A 20,872-nucleotide genomic window follows, 5' to 3' on the forward strand; every position below is an offset into this window, starting at 1 on the left:
GGCCAAATTCCACCAAATTAAAGCCATGTTTCAATACCATGAATCCATACCAAACAATGGAAACAGAAAATGAGTTTTCCTTAATGTACCAATTTTATGGCATAGTAAGAGCTGAAATACATGAAGTAATCATTACACTTTTCTATAATTTGAGTTATTCACAAGAAGTAAGGGGACTTTTATAAGAAGACCATAAGATTTTCTATTGCTATCCAAATAAAATATATGTTTTATTAATACTAATGAAAATCATTATTGAATAAATTATTTTTCTCTTCTTTGTAATTTGGTATGATGAATCTCATGTTTAGTTAGTCATTGCACATTTCACACAAAAAATTTTAATATATAATTTAGAAATGACTTGAAAATCTAGTTACCTACTAATTATTGGACTATTTCGTTGAATTAAATAGATTATTAAAACAAAAAATAAAAGAAATAAGATAAAAGATCTATAAAGTTGAGTTGATGAGTGACGTGAGTCAACTTGAAATCGAATTTTCTCCCCTCGAAAAGCGTCCCAAGTGTAACAGGTTTCCAAAGAAATCGACCTTTATGATTTAACGACTATAATCCGGTCTCAGTGATGCACTCACTGTATGCGAGTTCGAATCACTTACGATTTAATTCAAAAATGCTGAGTTAATTTAGCAACCAAACACACGTAGAACAGAAAATGAACAAAGAATTTTTCACAGGAGGGTTGAAAGATTTTTTCTTATTTTTAAAAACGGAATGGAAGTCATTATATAGACTCAAAAGTGATGCATTAAGCACCCTTTAGAAGGAGTTTAGTGCATTAGATTTAAACCTAACAAGTGTGACTAACCGAACAAACACATATCTCAGTTTCAAAATAAAAAGGCTCAAGTGTGAGGACACTCACACAAAATAACGTCCCACGAATACCCATACACATTCCCATACCTGCACCCACGGCTTGACCCGTCGTGCACGCGTGCGCACACACGCACATGGACTCGGATTCGGACTCGGTTCAGCATGGTGCAACACGACGTAGCATGGTACGGCTCAGCTCGGCTCAGCATACACGCACATGTGTGGTCAATGTTGGCATAGATTAGATCTATTAGCATAGCATCCCACGGGACTAAATTCACATGTCGCCTGAATGAGGCTAAAGAAAACTTTCTTATGCAAATTCGATGTGAAACTAAGCCTACAACTCGAAAGCAACAAAATTTTCAAATTTCCTAAGCTATGAAAAACTTAGGATGCGGGTTGGGTTCTACTCTCACCAGTACCTAACTAGCTGTGTCAAGCTCAACTCGGTTCAACTCATGTAATGCTCTACCTATATGATTGTCTTTCACCCATCCCATCATTACTTGGTGTTGATAATACGAGATGGGACTCACCTGGTCACTATCATCACAAGTAGATTGCCTGGTGTTCCACACACCACTGACCTCAGTGGTGTGTTGACATCACCAATTGTGGCCCATCACGAGGTATGTGAATTATATGCAAATTATCTGTCCATTTGGTGAGATCATTATAAGACTTGCACAAAAAAATATTTAAAAAAATAAATAATAATAATAATAAGACAAATCAAAAGCTGAAATGAACCACACTGAGGAAAGAAGGGTCATTGAACTTCTATCATTGAAACCTTCTTAGGGATTACAGAAGTTTTTAATTGATCTTATATTTGTTTTTCCCTTCATCCAAGTAAGTGTGACCTTAAGAACAAATTGGATGGAAAATAAACATAAGGATGGGCCTTACGGATATTTTAAAGGTGAGAATCATTACCCCACTTCTATTTGTGGCGTGATCCCCTTAAGTTTTGGATATAAATCATTTTTGTGCTTTTCCTCTAAAATGATAACCCCAAATGGGTGGACGGTGTGGATATAATAAATACATCACTGTGGGGCCATGGATCTTTGATCTCCTCTCCAGTATTAGTACATTCCGGGCTGGAGGACCTGACAGGGTACCCACACGCTCCTCTTCGCCAGCCACGTACACACATCATGAAGGTTGGTGGTGTGTGATACACGCCATGCAATCTGCAGCTTCCCTTTCATCCGCTTTGGAGTAGATATATAGCATTAAATTCCAAGAAAATATACAAAGTGTAGATGGACCACCCTCTCACCCCCACACATTCAAATCCGCGCCGAATTTGTTCAGTGCTGCATTATTCCCATACATTTTCTAGGTCTGGACCATTGACTGGACCAAACAAATCTTAAGAAAAGATATGATATATCTCATTGTGGCGAGAGTCTTCAATACCTCTCCTGTAGCAATGGCTCTTTCCTGTAAGATTTTTGCTACTCGCAAGCGCCCATCTGCATGGCCCACTTGTGCCTGAGATACAGGACGTTCATCCACTGGGACCCAAGATAAATGCTTCCCAACCCGGAAAATCCAAACGTTGCAGCCGTTCATCGGGTCAAACGTGTAGAACGAACATTGTGGGTCGGTGATTTTTACTCTACACGTGTGGCCCGTTATTTAAGTGGGCCGCTTGTATAGTTGGGACCGGGCACATTTCAACGGGCTGGCATGATATGCCACATGCAAGGCGCCTGGGCTTGGCATTTGGTATTGCTGCATCGTCATTCCAGAAATAACATCGTCTGAGCTTCTCATGTACACTCTAGGGTTTGGTTTTGGGTCAATGATAAGTGTCCAATGTGATTGAAGAGGGGATCACTCACTGGGAGCGGATTAGGTGTTACCCGGGTAACACCTTAGTGGGTGTTACTCTTACTGTATAGGACTGAATTGATGATTTATTTTGTATATCCACACCGTTCATATGTTTTTAAAAATTAATTTAGTACTTTATCCTAAAAATTAATTAGAAAAAAATGTCATTCGGACCACACCATTGAAACAGTGGTGAATGACCATTAAAAGCTTTTTGTGGGCCAAAAAAGTTTTATATCAATCTGATTCTTATGTTTTCCCTTCATCTAGATCTGGTTGACATTATCAACAGCTTGCATGGAAAGGGAAATTTACAGTGGGCATTACTATGGACCCTAGGAAGTTTTTAATGGTAGGCATTCAATCACCACTTTTTCCTGTGGTGTGGTCCACTGAGATTTCTATCTGCTTAATTTTTTCATATCACGTTCTAAAATGATCTGGAAAAAGGATGGACAGCGTGGATATATAAAACAATCATTAATGTGGGCTCCACCGAAAGAGTAATACCCACTGAGAGGTTACCCGGCTAGCACGCTAATCTGCTCCCATCGCTTATAGTTATAACTTATAAGGACCTGTGGGGCTAACAAAGACTTAAATCTAACCCCGTGTACCACATTTGTAACGGCCAGCTTTATGGGGCCACCATGATGTTGGTGTTATACCCACTTCATGCATCCATTTTGCCAGCTTATCGCATGAATAAGGAGATCCAAAACATAAGTGGGCCACACCACAAGGAACGGAGGTGATTGAAAGGCCACCCTCCAATGAAATTTTGGACCAGGTTCTGCACATGTGGCCCATCTGCATTTGGACCACAGACCATTTTAGTTTTAGCCATCCATTTTATCATCCCTGATCGGATGATCGAAACCGGTCGATCAGTTTGATTTTTGGGGTTTTATGGTTTGAATGGTCTAAATATTAAAATAATGGTGTTGAACTATAACCCTATCTTCCAAATATCAGAAATGTCGGCAGATGGCCGGCACGGAATCAGTTGAAAAAAATGCTGTGATGAAGAAAAGGCAACCGTCCACATTCAACTGACAAATGTCGCAACGACCGTACCATTAGGATAGTCTAAGGACCGCCAATTTCAGCTATGCACCATCAGAACAAGGCCCACGAGATCAGCGGTCAGGATTGCTGTACATGTGCGCTGGTTGAACAGAGAGGACACCACTTCTTGGGGATTTAGGTGGTCCCATGGCTCCCATTCATTGGGAAAGCTACCGTACAACGGGTTATAGTGGACCATGGCTCTCATTGGTTGAAATCATGGGATTCATTTGTTTATTTAGTGGGCCCCGACTAGCCATAAGTGTTTCCCACCGTCTCCAACAATGAAAGCCGGGGCCATTTGAATTAGTGGTTCTCTGGTCCACCAAACCTAACTTCTACTGTTTATTTGTCCTACGTGCAAACTAGCTATTCATCGTCCACATGATCCTCGAGACGATTTTTTTGGCAAAAACATAGTTTAGTATAGTATAGTACATTATCATCATCCGTACACATGCAATAAAATTACCTCGATCCAAACCATTCAGATCACATGAACCACTTTGGATGTGGCGTAATCCAAATTTTACAAAAATAGAATAATCCTGACTGTTATTATCTGTGGTCATCGAATGGATGTTTAAGATGTAAAAATAATCAATGGACCAAAATTCAGAAAAGAAGAAACTTTGAATAACCCAATGTATCTGATTTTGAAGCTATACCCGTTTTGAAGTGGTATCTATGATTTGGACGGTCCTGTATTATGGTACACGGTACGTCGCTTGTGTGCATGCATATGGAAAGCCATTGTCTGACATAGTATCAATATCCTGCAGTCTTCGGAGGGATGCAGATTGCCTGTGCCCGGCCCTGTAGTCGGAAACTGTGTGAGGCCCACAGAGATTTCCGTGACAAATCCACTCCGTAGAAATTATGACATTGTGACTGTATGACATAGTATCAAATAACTCTCCTGGGCCCACCGTAGTAAGTATATGCAGTCCAACCCATGCATTAAGGGAACCTCACCAAGATTTTGGCCCAAAAAATGAGACCTATCAACCATTACGTGATACACAGCATATAGTATTAAACAACTTCGCTTGGGCCTACCGTATTAAGTGTACGTCTGACTTGGACTCGGTAGCCACCCCTCCAGTGATCTCAGTACTGGTCGGTGGTTTATGGGCCCCACCATGATGTATTATCCACTCCGTCCGTCCATTTAACCAACTCATTTTAGGGTATGAGCTCAAAAATGAGACAGATCGTGGACCACACCACAAGAAAAATGGTGATTAAATTCTGACCATTAAAAACTTTTTAGGGCCTATTATAATGTTTATTTGTCATCCAATCTGTTGATTAAGTCACACGATCCAGATGAAAGAAAACACAAACATAAGCTTGATCAAAAACTTTTGTAGCCCTAGGAAGTTTTTTAATGGTGGGTGTTCAATCACTATTATTTCCTGTAACATGCTCCACATGATTATTTAGATCTTCCTCATTTTTAAGCTCATGCCCTAAAATGAACTGAGAAAATGGACGAACAGAATGGATAAAACACGTATATCCTAGTAAGCCCAAATAGCTTTTCCAGCACCGACCCATACCTTCCTAGGGTACGGAGGGATCACTATCTGAATCCACCGAACCCATGCATTAAGTAAGCCCCACCATAAGACTGGGATGCCCCAAAAGAGAGGACTATTAAACTATTACATAGGTCACACCAAAGAGGATCAAATGGGGGATCCCATGATGATGGTGGGGCTGACTCAATGTGTGGATAGGATTTAACATGGTGGGCCACACTATAGAAAAATTTTGACAAATTGCTAAATTCATGTGGTGGCCCACCGTCTGGGCAACTCAATTCCCCCAATACATATATGCTTTTGTTCATTGAAAAATGACTTCATTTCAAGAGGGAATTGCTAACAAGTGCTTTTAAGCTGATTGCTTTCTGCGTAACTATGGCCCACTTGATGATTGGGGTAGGCCATTCATTGTTACTAAGATTTCTTGCCCAAGCCTGGCCCTCTGGCAAGGTTTAGGAGCCCAATCCCTGGTCTAAGGCCAGGCCAGCCCAATCTATTGCCACCCTTCGGTGGGCTGCATAACCCTTACGGAAGCTTTTCTAAAAAGAACTTGTAGAGGAACCGGCCTTGCCAAAGAATCTCTCATCTAACAACAGAAATTCTACATCATCCCCTATTGGCATTGTAGTATTTTTAACGTGAGGTCTGTTAGAGTACATCCTAACTATTGTAATTAGGCCTGGAAATGGGGTTGGTGATGTTTCAAGCCTGGTTTTTAAATTGGTTGCGTTGGACGTATTCATGTTTGTTTTATGTAGCCTAGGCTCAGCCCAATGTCAGCTCTAATTGGAATATGTCGGGAAGTATTCGGAGAGAACCTGGTTTCATAAAAAGGAAGTTTAGCCACACGAGATGAGGACCTGAATCCAGGCCCATCCCAGCCCTTGAGATAAAAATTCGACATCCGAATAGGCTGGGCCAGCCATCCAAATATTCAGCCCATCAATGTTAAATAAGTTGGGCTGGTCTGGGCCTGCTGTTGGATCTTTAGGTAAATCAATGACCCGGTTCAATGCCTCTTGGAGGCATGGGAGGTACTCTCCCTGCCTTTATTAATATGATATTTGTTTTTTCCTCTTCATCCAGGTCTATTTGATCTAATGAACAGATTGGATGGAAAATAAAGGTTATGGTGAGCCCTGTGAATGTTTGAACGGTGAGAATGATTTTCCTCACTGCTATTTGCGGTGTGGTTCACTTGAGTATTTTATATAACTCATTTTTGGGCTCGTGCTCTAAAATGATCTCTAAAAAATTTATGAACGGTATGGATATGATAAATACATCATTGTGGGGCTATGTAACTTTGATATCCTTTGAACCGTTCATACAACTCGGAGCTCGGGGAGCGTCAGAGCTCGTCTTCCCAGGACAGTACCCATACCAGCCAGGTCGGTGATGGCTGGTACACCGGCCAATCCGCTTCTCCATTTTGCGTATGTGGTGACAACGATCCCGCGTCACCACGTAGTGGGAACCACATGCTGAGGTGATCAGCACGGATGATTTTAACCACCAGATGGTATGGCACATGCAAGGCACGCGGAGAGAGGAAGTGAATGGCCGGAAAGGAGATGGTGATGTATGTCCAAACAGACTGGCCGCTATTGTGTGTGAATGCCTTCCAGCATGTTCTTTGTACATGCTTTTGCAAGTCAAGTAAGCCTGTATTCAGAAACCCAGCTAGGATGAGGATTGGACGGTCAGGAGCTCACAACTCGGTGGCCAGATTTGATTGGTGAGATGTACCCACCAGTCAAATATCACAACGTCATCTCATCATTGAGGTAGGTGGTGAGCTACTCACCGCCCAATCGGCATCGCCCGGCTTATCAAGTATAGGTGGACCGCACGAAGTGAAATGGGCCATGCCTAGATACAATAAAAACTTTCAAATGGAATGTGGGTTCTGCTATGTTAAATATATGGCATGCAATCCATTTATCAGGAGGCACCCGCCGGGAGCAAATAACATATACCTAAACACAGGCCATTGCAAAACACATGCAGGTCAAACCGTGTGAATATGTCTTGGGCATGACTGTATTGCTTCTATGGTAGCTTCTACTTGACTTTTGGATCCAAACTATTCCTCGCTTGTATGGTGGCATGAGCTCGGTGAACTTAAGCTCAAATAGATTTACAGTTTTGATTCCACCTACGCACCATGAGCGGACCTACATAGCTTGAACTTGTTTTATTTCCCATATATATATATATATATATATATGGAAATGGTACTATGAGTTCGAGCTGTGTGGGCCCCACTGTGATGTGTGTCGAACATCTACACCATGCATTTGATGGGTCCCCTTTAGATCATGGGATATCCCAAAAATCATCCGTATATGGAAATCAGGTGGGTCATACCATCTAAATTCATGTGAAGACATGCCTAAAACATATTAAAGTACTTGGTGGGGCTCACATGAATTTTGGATGTGGTTGAATCTTTGTTTGATCCTCATCCAAGTGGGACACACACAATGGATGGTCTGGATTTTCAAACCACATCTTGGTGGGCCCTGTACATAATAATGAATGTTTTAATGGGAGAGTAACCCCTCTCAATTTTGTTGTATGTGGTGTGACCCACCCAAGTCATATATTGAATTGATTTTTAAGCTTGTGTGCCACCATGAAATGGTGCATCTGGCTGATGGGGTAGATGTTTGACACACGTTATGATGGGGCCCACACAACTCGACCTCATGAAAAGTTCCAATGAGCTCACACGTCATGATGGGGCCCACACAACACGTCACACAGAGACCATTTCTCATACATATATATATATATATATATATGTGTGTGTGTGTGTGTGTGTGTGTGTGTGTGTGTGTGAGAAATGGTTATGTGAGGTCCACCTCATGGGAAGTTATGTGAGGTCCATCTCATGGGAACTTCCCATGAGGTCAAGCTATGTGAGCCCCATTGCAATGTGTGTCAAACATCAACACCATGCATTTGATAGGTATATGGAACTCAGGTGAGCCATACCATCTAAAATCTTATGAAGACATGACTAAAACATATAAAAGCACTTGGTAGGGCTTACTTGAGTTTTGGATGCAGCTGAAACTGACCCCTCATCTAATTGGGACACACACAATGGATGGGCAGGATTTGTGAACCACATCTTAGTGGACCCAATAAATTATTATGAATGTTTTAATGGGAGGGTAACCCATATCAACTGTTGCATGTGGTGTGGCCCACCCAAGTCATGGATTGATTTGATTTTTAAGCCTGTGGCCCATCATAGAATAGTGGGGCCCACACAACTCAACCTCATAGGAAGTTCCATATATATATATATATATATATATACATATATATATATATTGTTGTCCAATAGCCATGCTTCAGTTGTAATCCTAACCATTAATTTTTATGGTTTAATTAGAACCAATGAAAAATTTCTTCCCGTTATTCTAAATACATTTGCAGATAGTTACATGGTAGCCCATGTAGCATAAGAGGCCCAACATAGATTGTTCCAATGACCAGATCACTTGAAAATTCGGCCTCGGTTGGCTGGCTGGGATACCTATACTTGATCCTCAGCGGTGGAAGAGGCAATTTATATAGAGTGCCCAATGTGTTGGACTGGACTGTCCAGTTCCAGTCTAATCACTTTTGGTTGGACTGGGCTTGGGCTAAGCCCTAAGGGTCATGGGTTGGTCGACCGAATTGTGTCCTAGGGGTGCAGAACCTCTTCTTTCCCTTGATACCCAAAAATCAGATCCATCCAAAAACTCAGGTAAACAACGTTACAGGAAACATTTGGTATGGAACACCCAGCACTAGTTATTTTGGGGCCCACTCTATTCATTTGACCCACCCTATTAAGACAAAGGGACGTCCCAAAAATTAGGCCACCTCGAAACTAAGGTGGCCCACCATGTGAATTTAAAGGAAGCAGATTGGCTGGTGTACCACACACCACCGATCTGATTGGTGTGTTGACGTCATCAAGTTCTGTGGGTCTCATCATGAGATATGTGTTATATCCAAAACCATCTATTCATTTGGCGAGCTCATCTTAAGGCTTGAGCTAAAAAATAAGACAGATTCAAAGATTAAGTGGACCATACTGCAAAAAGCAGCTGTAGAGAATTGAACTTCTACTATTGAAATCCTTTCGAGGGCCACGGGAGTTTGGGATCAATATGATATTTGTTTTTCCTCTTCATGTGTAACCTTATGAATAGATTGGATAGAAAATAAACATTCTAATAGGCCCTATGAATGTTTTAACAGTGAAAATCATTATCTCATTGATATCATTATCTCATTGATGTCTGTGGTGTAATCCACCTGAGCCTTAGATATGACTCAATTTTTAGCTCCTGCTCATTCCATGAACGGCGTGAATAAAATAAAGACATCATTGTAGGCATATATAACTCTTATCTCCTTTGAACCGTTCTTACAACTTGAAAATGGAGGAGCATCAGCACTCATCTTCGCACGACACGTGCCCACATCAGCCAGGTCAGTGGTGTGTGGTACACCAGCCAATCAGCTTCCAAATTTAAACTGTTTTCAATAGTTTGGCCCACCTGCGTTTGAATTAGCCGTCTGTACGGGAAGCAAACGAAAGGATAGATGCATCTATTGAAATGTGTGCATCTTCCGCAAAGGTGCACACCCACCTCTCACGTCGCCTTGGCAGTTCACGGCTCTCTGTCCGATCTTTTCTTGAAAGTGAAGGGATTACATGTGTTGCTGGATTGCTGGATTATGAAAGCCAATACACATGCACTGAGAAAATTGTACACATGTGATGTTTGTAAAAAAATCCAACCGCCTCAATTGCTGAGTCGATTACATATGGTTGTAAAAATTACTTCTTCTTTTTTAAAATTAAACATCCCTCTCACACATTTACATGATCATTTCTTCAAACACTATATTTTCATTGCTTATCCTTACATGCTTGTGGAGGTAAGTAGTGTCACCACCAAACACCCTATGTAATTTGCCTCTGCGCCCGTAGTATCAAGCCTCACATGAAGGCAGAGTATTAAGTAACTCAAAAGTCTTAAATGCCAACTCCCCAAAGAGTGTACTCTACCTATCAAGTTGTCATCCATTAAGTGGCATCCATGTCAAGGTGGACCATCTCTCCGGACTATGACTATAAGTGGGGTTTGTTTGCAAGTGGCAACATATCGCGCTTCCAATGCAGTCATGTGCATTCGTAATTGTGCATGTACACACACTCATGTACAGTTGTTGCCTGCCTGTCCGATCCATATTGTGTACTCCTCCAACCTGGACCTCTGCTAATAAAGTAGTGGGATTTGATTGAATGGCAGGTTATCATTAAAGATGGGATCAGTCAATTACATAACTTCCATAACCGTCAAACATGCTTGGCATGAGTGTCATCTTTGACACTGGTCTGCCATCTAATCAAATTCATGCCAACCATATTAAGGAAGAGGGAGCTCAGTCCACTCAATCTACATATGAAGTTGTCTGGGTGGAAAGTAGAAGAGGTAAGTTTTGTGTGCTATGGTAGGATGGATTTGTAAGCCATTAGGACGTGTGAGGAATCCAAGCAGTTGAAGTGATAGTTTTCATAGTAGCGGCATATTCTGACCATTTCATAGGAATTTTAGGGATAACTCATTTTGGTGAGAGACTTTTCCTGGGTAATATTTGAACCATGGGTTTTAACCTGTTAGACATTTCTAAATTACTGAAATGATTTTAGCAAGATTCAAATGCCTATTCCACTTCCTTTATATATTTGAAGTCAAGTGCTTTATAAAAGTAATTATGTGAATTTATTTAGGAGGTGCTTGGTTAGAGGCACCTCTCTCTCTCTCTAGGTGCCTTAAATCTGTATATGAAACATGGGTTCGATTGATTGTCTACCCTACTCGATCAACTAAGATCACCCCAAATTATATAAATTGGTCTCTAAACAGTCATGAACAGTCTTGATCAATCAAACTATTGGGTTGATCAATCTCAACCAACAAATTTCTGAACTACTTTCATATGCCACGTCTACTCGGAAACGGATTGGATGCAAGTTGTACGTCCTGCAAAAAGCCATCCAGCGTATGCATGGATATTCAACAATATTTTCCACGTCATGAGTTGGAATGCAGGTGGAGTGTGATCCAGAGATCACATCGGGCAAATAATCCCAACTGTCTTATCACTGGCCATCAAATAGACGGTTGAAAAGAAAACAGTCGGTGGTCCATTCGTCACCAACTAAATCTGAGGTAATCCAATCAATGCGTTCATCACGTTTCGTACCATCTAAGACAGCTTAGAATTTCATATGCCACGTCTACTGGGAAAAGGATTAGATACTCTCCTTGCCACGGGCCCCATGGCTGGTGGTCGGTGCTATGTGGGCCCACCATGATGTATTCGGTTCATCTAATTTTACTGATCATTTTAGGGCTTTCGCCTAAAAATTGAGAGGGATATAAATCTCATTTTTACCGCATCAAAAGAAAACAATAGTGATTGGATATCCACCATTTAAATCCTCCTAAATGGTGGATATCCAATCACTATTGTTTTGACATCCAATCTGTTTATTAGGCCATACAGACTCAGATGAAGGTACAAAACCAAAGACCGGCTTGATCCAAAACTTTTATGGTCCTCAAAAAGTTTTTAATGGTTGACATTCATTCAATACTGCTTCCTGTAATGTGGTTCACTTAAAATTGTAATATATCTAATTTTTGATCTCATACTATAAAATAATATAGAAAAATAGATGGACGGCATGAATGAAACACATACATCATTGTGGGCCCCACAGAGCACTGGCCATCAGCCATTGGCTGGTGGCAGGGGAGTGGCCAATCCGTTTCCGTCGAGGGAGGTTCAGCTTGCTTTACACAGCTCTTGGTCTCACCATACGTGGGAGGAATTATAGGACACGCAACCTGAGGCATGTTAAGTGACCGGTAACTATGATTCTTTACTGACTCCTTGGAACTAGTCGGTGCTTGATGGCCCAACCATGATTTATGTTTCATCCACGCCTGCCGTCCATTTTAACAGCTTGTTTTAGAATACGAGACCAAAAATGAAGTAGATCATCCAAATATCAGGTGGACCACACAATAGGAATGGTGGTGATTGATTGCCCATCATTTAAAAACTTCTTGCTGGCTACAGAAGTTCTGGATCAAAATAATATTTGTATTTCCCTTCATCCAGTTCTACGTAGCCAAATTGGATGGATGGCTAATAAACATTACAGTGACCCTATAAAATAAGTTTTTAATAATGGGAGTTCATTCACCGCTGCTCCTTATAGTGTCCACCTGATATTGGGATTCACCTCAGTTTTTGGATCATGCCGTAAAATGAGGTGGAAAAAAAATGAATGAATGACATGGATAAAACATATAAATTATGGTGGGATAATAGAGCACTAACCAACATCCACGTCATTACTAGAAGGGTTACTACCAATCCAAGTCAGTGAACGGTAATCTAGACCAATGATCCATTGCGTCCCCTGTGGACAGACCATGCTTCAAAAAATTCCTAACTGGAAAAGCGGAGTTGTTTGATACTTTGGCCACCTAAGATACTCCATATGCTCTAAAGAAATTGTACCTGAAACATATATATTAAATGAAGTTAAACCCACAGTCAGATTATGGAACCATGGTCTCTAAGTCACAGTCCCAAAACTGGATTGGTTGGACCATTTGACCTTTTGAGTCATGATGTTTGCCAAAGGGTTCACTTGAGAGCTTTTATTTAGAATGAATTGGAGTCCAAATCATAATAACAATTGAATTAATGTTATGTTTAGTGGCTTGTAACTAGAAAGCAGTGGAATTCAAAATTTATGTTTAGGTGCTTTAATGTTCTTTAGTATATTCATAGGAATTTGAATTTGATTAGGTAAATTAGCTTGAATATTTTAAATTAGTGTACATGTGTGATATTTAACAAGATTATTATACGAAGCTCATTGAAATATATGCTTAAAAGAGAGAGAAAATTTCGGGCCACAGGTGAACCACAAGTGAAAGGATTACGAACGAACAACTAGCTAATGTTTTTTACCCATTTATTTAGATAACTAACATTTGGACAGTTTAAATCTTTCTATGCTTATGATTTTAGTGCTACAATTGGTAATTGAATTGTTTTAAAATATCATTAGCATTCATTACTCATGTGACTCATTAGCCTTTGAAAAAATAGCTATAAGAGAGTTTTCACACCAATTACACTGAATTTTCATTAAAATAAAGGTATTTCAAAACGCACAAAAAAGTAACACCTAAACAAGATCATTAGATAATTTCATTTTTAATCATGCCAGGCACTTCCGCCGCCCATGATTAAAGAAAATAATATTTAAGAAACTAAGGGTGGCAATGGCCAGGTTTGAGCCAAGCAACGTTAGGCTCAAGCCCAGCCCAATACTTAAGATTGAAGCCTAGGCATTTGCCTAGTAGAGCAGAGCCCAAGTCTAAGCCTGAAAAACTTGGTTGGGACTTAGCTCAATTCAGTCCAAAAATTAATAAAATCCTTATTTCCCACTTGCATGTATCTAATGAATTTAGTAATATGAGCCACATTTGCCAAGGTTTTAGAGGAATGTAACCATTGGTTGCCCAACCTAGGATTGGGATAGCATATATGTAGGATGTAATACAGATACTAATAAAGTCAGGTCAGGCCAGGTTGTGGTTAGGCCAGAAAATTGATTAAGCCATGCATACAAGGCCTAAGCCCAACCTATGAGCCAAGCTAGTAGGTCCAAGCTCAGCCCAAAGCCGAGTTCAGCTCATTGGGATCCGCGAGCTATTTATGGGCCCATTGCCACCCTTACCTAAAGCCTATCTAGTTCATCCCATCATACTTCTCCCAGTATATCAAAGATTCTCTCACTGTAAAAATCCTATGTTCTCACTTGCGGACTCTATTTTCAACTGAATGGTGGATCATGTGTGATTTTCTAACTATTTTTACTATTAAATGGTGGACCGTTCGTGTATTTTTTATTTGGACCATGCTAGATATAGATATGCAGACGGCATCACTTTCACTAATGCAACATGGGTAGAACTTTCATGATATTTATCCCATCCATCAGTTCAGCTGCCTCATTATCACCCTGGAAGCCAAAAGCCATGATGATCCAAAACTCAGGTAAGTCTGATAAAAGGAATCATCGGGACGAGCATGCCCACCATTAATCCTGTGTAGGGCCTACCATCGTGTATTTTATTTGCCATCCAATCAATTCATATGAGGCGCCACATCAGGATGGAAGACTTAGCAAAAAATCACACTATTTCAAAACTCACGCAGGTTAATACGCGTGAATTTCGAGGTTTGAACGATTAGTACTTTATGCTGATTCCTATGGGGTGGCCCACTTGAGTGGTCAATCAAACTGCATTTTGGGATCAAGGCCAAGCAGCGGTAGTGTCACAGATGGACGGTGCAGATCGCATATATATATATATAAAGGTAATTTCCCCTCCATTTCATCACTCAACGTAGGATGCATATATATATGATCAGTCGTCATGATCACCGAAGGATGGGAGATAATTGAAGAATTGAAAACAATGTCCGGAGCCTTGGCTGGCGTTTCCTGCAAGAGGTACGGTACGATGCTTGGACCCAGAGTTGTACAACACGGCTGGGGATTTCACTTTTCAACTTGTGAAAGTTGGGCCCATTTTCAGTGATTCGTAACCCTTTGTGTTACGACCGTAGTACTGTGTCTGGTTCATGCACAGAAAATCTCCCCAAGCCAAAAGTCTTTATAAAACCTTTTAATAGTTGCCTATAAAAGGAAAAAAAAAAAGGAAAATAAAGGAAGAAAGACTGGGAAACAAACACGGAAACGATTTGCAGTCAAGCCATTGATGATTAAATATTCTATAGCTATTACCATTTAATGAAAGAGATTTATTTATTTTTATTTTTATTTTTTTGTGCCTGGTCCATCCATGCACAGTACTTGCCGCCAATTAGGACTTGGTGTTCGAAATCTACATAAGCAAACCTTGAATTTGGATCTCATGTGATTAAGCAACCATAAATTCAATAATATCAAAGTGCACACCATTTTCTGTGGAAAAACTTTTATGGAACATTAATGATATAAAGCAACAACAAATCACTAAAAAAACAAAACTACAATGGATTTACTCATTTACAATAATACAAAATTCATCTTTTTCACCTTTCTCCAACCTTCAAAACATTTAGCCTTTCTTAGAAGAACTTAGCATTGCTCTAATTCTACAATTATACCCATATATAGTGTCGTACTTAGAATAAGACATAATTCCCACAATTTTGTAAAACCATTGCTTCTATTAATGGGATCGACAACTATCAAAGTCTCTTCGATGGGATCAAAGTCTTATTCGATCATATCAATTTAGACTCCAAAATTGTCTAACGAACAATTAGAGTAAATCTGAATTTTCTCAATGAGATCAAGTGGATTGTTGATAAGATCAACACTTGCTCGATGGGATGAGTGGCCTATTAATGGCATTGATAAACACTATTATAAATAAATTTAAAACATATGATAACAAAGGGCTTCAAGTGGTGGTTGACCTAAAAGCTAGTTTACCAGGTGAGTGAGTTTTTTTAATTTTATTTATAAAATACAAAAAGAAAAAAGAAAAAAAAAGAATGGAGAAAAAACTAAATCAGAAAAGAAACAATTATTTCTTCTTCTTCTTTTTCTTAAGAAACTATTATCATAAAAAATAATAATTGATTCATTTTCTTCACCTTCTTATTTTTCTAAAATAATCACAAAAGTAAATTTAAAAATAACTGAAAATAAAAAACAATCATCTCATCATCATCATTGTTCTTCTTCTTAAAAAAATAAAAAAATCATTCACCTTGTCCTTTTTTTCCTCCTTCCAGTGGCCCCTTAAGGCACTCTTTTAAAAGAGGTATTAAGTCTAGCCACGTGGACTTATAATTTATAGTCCACATGGTACATTTGTATTTTAAAATCAATAGGTGGGTGGCCTCATCATGGTGAGGCCAACCTTTTGGAAGAGGCAGACTTCACATGCACTTAATTAACAGTTAGGAAGTTAATTATAATCTGAACAGACTATAACTTGTGGGCTGCCTGTTGGACTATAGATCTCCATTTAAAATTATGACACTCTGACCGTGAGAAAACTGGCCCACCAGTTGGACTCAGACCGATCAGCCGAGTCCAGACAACCAGGCTTGATCGAGTGTGGCGTCCTAGTTTGCCTCGCCCAATTAATGATTTGTTAGCGGCTGAGCCGATTGACCCAACCGATTGAGTGCATGGTTGGCAAACTAATGCATCCATGGTGTGGGTCCATCATATCCACATTTCAGACCAGTGAACCATAGACACCACTTCTCAAAACTTAGCACATGCCATCTCACATTGGAGCATTGTATGATGAGAAAAACTTTGGCTGTGATGGATGACATGCATGCACTTATAAATTGCCAACATGTTGCATGCCTAGAATGCAAGTCAACCCAAATTGTCCCAAGTTCCTGATTTATGCATGTCATAAGAAAAGCTCATTTGACCATCAGACTATGGGATTGGTTGATATTTATTGGACAGTTGCAAATAAGATTAAATATCTAATTATCTTATTTTCAACAAGCAGGTGTCACCAAATCAGATATTGGATTGTTCAATCAATTGGATCTTAAATTTTTGAGTTAGATAGCATTGGTTGGTTTACATGATCTAGTTGTAAATTGAGTTAATGCATGCCATTAATATAGACTATAAGAGTTCGTGCATCAAGTATTATACAAACTCTCCCCATGAAAAATGCTCATGGATATGGGACCAGCAAATTAAGTTGGGTTTCTAGACATACTCTCTCCCATTGTATTATTTTGGGTGAGTTGTACTCTTTGATTGATTACTTTGTTAATTGTTTGTCAAATAAATTGGGACATAGGTAAAATTAATTATATTATAGTAGTATACGCATGTAGCATTTATGATGCATGTGCACGCCTACACGTGGCATATGTAAGACTCCTGAAGATTAATAATGGCACACAATAGTATACATGGAGAGCTTGAACATGGACAATCCCACCCGCGATGCATTTAACATGCTGACATGTGCATGTGATTTTACCTGTCATGCATTGAACATATATAGATAAATTTTCTTAAAATTTATTTGGAAAGAAACTTGTTATCATTATATTTCATATAATTCTTGCATATTGTGCATAAATAATTTGAGTACTGTTCACTTCTAAGCAGTTGTCAAATAAAACAAATCTTGAAAAAAAGATATTTTTAATCTAAGTGCTTTTTTATGGCTGAAAATTACCTGCACGTGATAATTTCTCGAATAAGTTAGATATATCTTGGGCAACCAGTACATTTCAAATGACCTATGCTGAGCATCCAACTAGGCCCTCCGAGTAAAAAACAAATATTCTAATAACGTACACAAAGTGACCCATATGGATGACCGCCACAACGATACTGCCCAAGTGAAAAATAATACTCCATGCAGATCCTTTACAAGGTTTGTATAAAGCTTAATTTGCAATTTTAGAGTATAAGCCCATTATGATTTGCCTAACAAATCAAACCCATGTATAAGGATTGTCCCCTAAAAAGTGGCTGCCCCAATTATAATAGATCAAATTATCATGTGAAATACCATGTGAATTTGAAAATTTTAGGTGGGTGTCTATAATTTTCAATATCATGTTTCCCACACTATTTATATAAAACTGATATTTGGGTCCTCCCATCATCACAGGCATGAATCACTCGATGTCTGGGGTGATAACACTGTTAGATATGTATACACGCTTCTTAAAAATGCTAAAAAATAAAAATACAAATAAAAAATCCCACGTGGATAAAAGTTGTAAAGAAAACTCTTTTATACTCATTAAATACAAATTTTCTACGGCTGTTCTGTGAGGATCCGGCTACGATAGTATTAAATACAGATCACGTATCCTAATTTAAAAGAGAAATATACTTGATTGTGAGATTCATATCACCTTGCCATCTTTTTACATGTAGTTAGCTTGTCAGTAAACCCACTGTGACAATCAACGAGGATATTTTCACTCAATATACCACTTTGAGCAATGGATCAGTGTGCCCACCTGGCATAGCCATCCTGAACTCTAATCAAAGGTCATTTATTGGTTGAAGTAGACCGTTGATATTTTTAATTTAACAGTGTTTCTATTCTCAACTAATCAGATAGTCAGGATCACCATCACAGTGTAATATTGGACTCATGCTCCATCCAAAGCTATAACGACGATCTGATGGTTTGGATCGAGCTAAAACATGCGATATGTACAGTACTTTTGTGCATGCACATGGATTTTCACAACATGGATCAGGTGTTACCCTTACAGTGCGGGGTCCATCTTGATGATTTTTTTGAATATCCACTCCATCCATACGTTTATCATATCATTGTAGTATGTGATCCCAAAACATAATCAGACATCTCAAGTGGACGACACCACTGAAAACAGCCGTGAATGATCATTAAAAGCTTTTGTGGGTCAGAAAAGTTTTGCATTAAGATGATATTTACATTTTCCTTCATCCGGGTCCGGTTGACCTTATCAACAGGTTGGATGGATGAGAAACATTACGTTGGAAATTACTGTGGGCCCTAGGAAGCTTTTAATGGTGACTGTTCAAACACCACTGTTTCCTCTGATGTGGTACCCCTGAGATTTTGATATGCTTAATTTTTTGGAACACATACTAAAGTGGGCTGGAAAAACGGATGGACGGCGTGGATATACAATATATCATTAAGGTGGGCCCATGGTAAAGGTAACACCATGTTACCCGGATAACACCTAATCGACTCCCGGATTTTCATGCGTCAGCAGTGCTGGATATAGCAGCACGTATCTGCGTGAAGAAATTCTGATTCCACGCGCTCCATCGTCAAACGAAACACACGTACCTTGGCACATTTGTAGGGGATGCTAAACGTTGATGGATCTGTGAATCCCTTGACTGTGATCTGATCCTTTAAAATATGCTGGTCTACTCATCAGGTGGTCAATATTCACTTCAAACGTGAAAAGATGTTTTGTTCTTCTTATTCATCCATCTCTCTTTACATGTGTGTAGCAACTGATAAATTTTCCAGAAGTAGTTTCGGATCATAAATAATCATCGCAGGGCCCACTATACGAACGTAACAGATGTTGCACACGTGTGCTAAGTTAGCACCGTGCCTGTTCGCGCGTGAAGATGTGTATGTAATTAGCATTCCTTACGTCATTTACGTCGCAGAATCGCGGCTGGTATTGTTCCTGGACCATGTATTTGCAACTGCGCGTCAGCACGAGCCCATGATGACACGTACATGTTTTCCATCTGTTCATGATATATTGCTCTTGGTGAATAATCATTAACCGAAACTTCGGATTTTCAGCTCATATGGCCACGGGTTCACGACTAGATGGATGCGATTATAACCAACGGTCCAAATTCAAGGAATGATTTGGCCCAATAAAGTAATGATAAAATCTTATGTGTTGTACATGGCTTAATAAATCAATATAAAATTTGATGAACGTTCGGGATTGTTCAGAAATGTAAAACATGGACACAAGTAGCGCGGTTGATTTTGGCGCGTGGAGATACACGGATGAAAATAGGTTTCTTGTAGTTCCGTCCCTTGCCCGTTCGTTTTGCCTCTGTCGCGAATCAAAGTCCAGCGTGTGACGCCACCAACTGGGGCTTACCTGATGAGATGGTATGATGATTTGAACCGTCCGTATTATCTTTACTACCATAAAAAGCTATTTTTTCCTGTAGTCACACTTGATTAATGAAATTATCCTTAGATTTTTGGATTTGAATTCGAGCCATTAAAAATTTTCTTTTATTTTTTGAAATTATCCTTATTTTATTATAATTTAGTCATGGTAGTATATAAAGAATGGATTCCAGAATGTGGACCGTTCCGATTATGGGACCACTTAGCATGTGGACCCCAGTGGGTTGCGACACACGCATCTTTCTCAGTCGCGACAGAGGCAAAAAGAACTCTTTCCCGTGTATAAAACGACTCAGGTAGGGAAATTTTAGAAAAATCCGCTTCCCTCTCTCGGACATTTCAGATTCCGAGTCCTCTCCGGACCTCCAGCTAGGGCACAGGTACTCTCTCTCTCTCTCTCTCTCTCTCTCTCATCGATACGATCGCCTTCTATTTCGAGGAATTTCATTTTGGTAATCCAATCTCCATAGCTACTGATTTCAGACTTATTACGATTATTGGAGCTGGAATTCATGGCTGTTCGATGATGTGATGTTTCCAATTTGCAATATCAGATTCTCTTGCCTGATGTCGATGGCATCAGACATGTTCTAGATTGTTCAAACATGTCGTTAGGATTGGGAATTGCTATCCCGATTCCTACGAGGAAAGATAGTCAATTTTCTGTGCAGATGTGTGATATTCGTGCCATTCATCAGGTAGGTCCTACTGTGAACATGCCGTGGCCCATAAATCAGTCAGCTCCACAAATAAGGT

General features: G+C 39.6%; 1 protein-coding gene across 9 annotated transcripts in view; it reads left to right on the forward strand.

Moving 5' to 3' along the window:
• Nucleotides 1–20,407: 20,407 nt before the first annotated feature.
• LOC131248194 (polycomb group protein EMF2B-like) overlaps nucleotides 20,408–20,872 on the forward strand; it is a 43,583-nt gene continuing 43,118 nt past the window's right edge. For 8 of the 9 annotated variants that reach the window (XR_009172167.1, XR_009172168.1, XM_058248309.1 and 5 more), the window contains exon 1: nucleotides 20,408–20,496. The gene's annotated coding sequence lies outside the window, so the exon portion shown is untranslated. The remainder of the gene's footprint in view (nucleotides 20,497–20,872) is intronic. The other variant, XM_058248311.1, reaches the window with a different exon arrangement.

The sequence above is a fragment of the Magnolia sinica genome, chromosome 6 (genome assembly GCF_029962835.1).
Source record: "Magnolia sinica isolate HGM2019 chromosome 6, MsV1, whole genome shotgun sequence".
Lineage (NCBI taxonomy): Eukaryota > Viridiplantae > Streptophyta > Magnoliopsida > Magnoliales > Magnoliaceae > Magnolia > Magnolia sinica.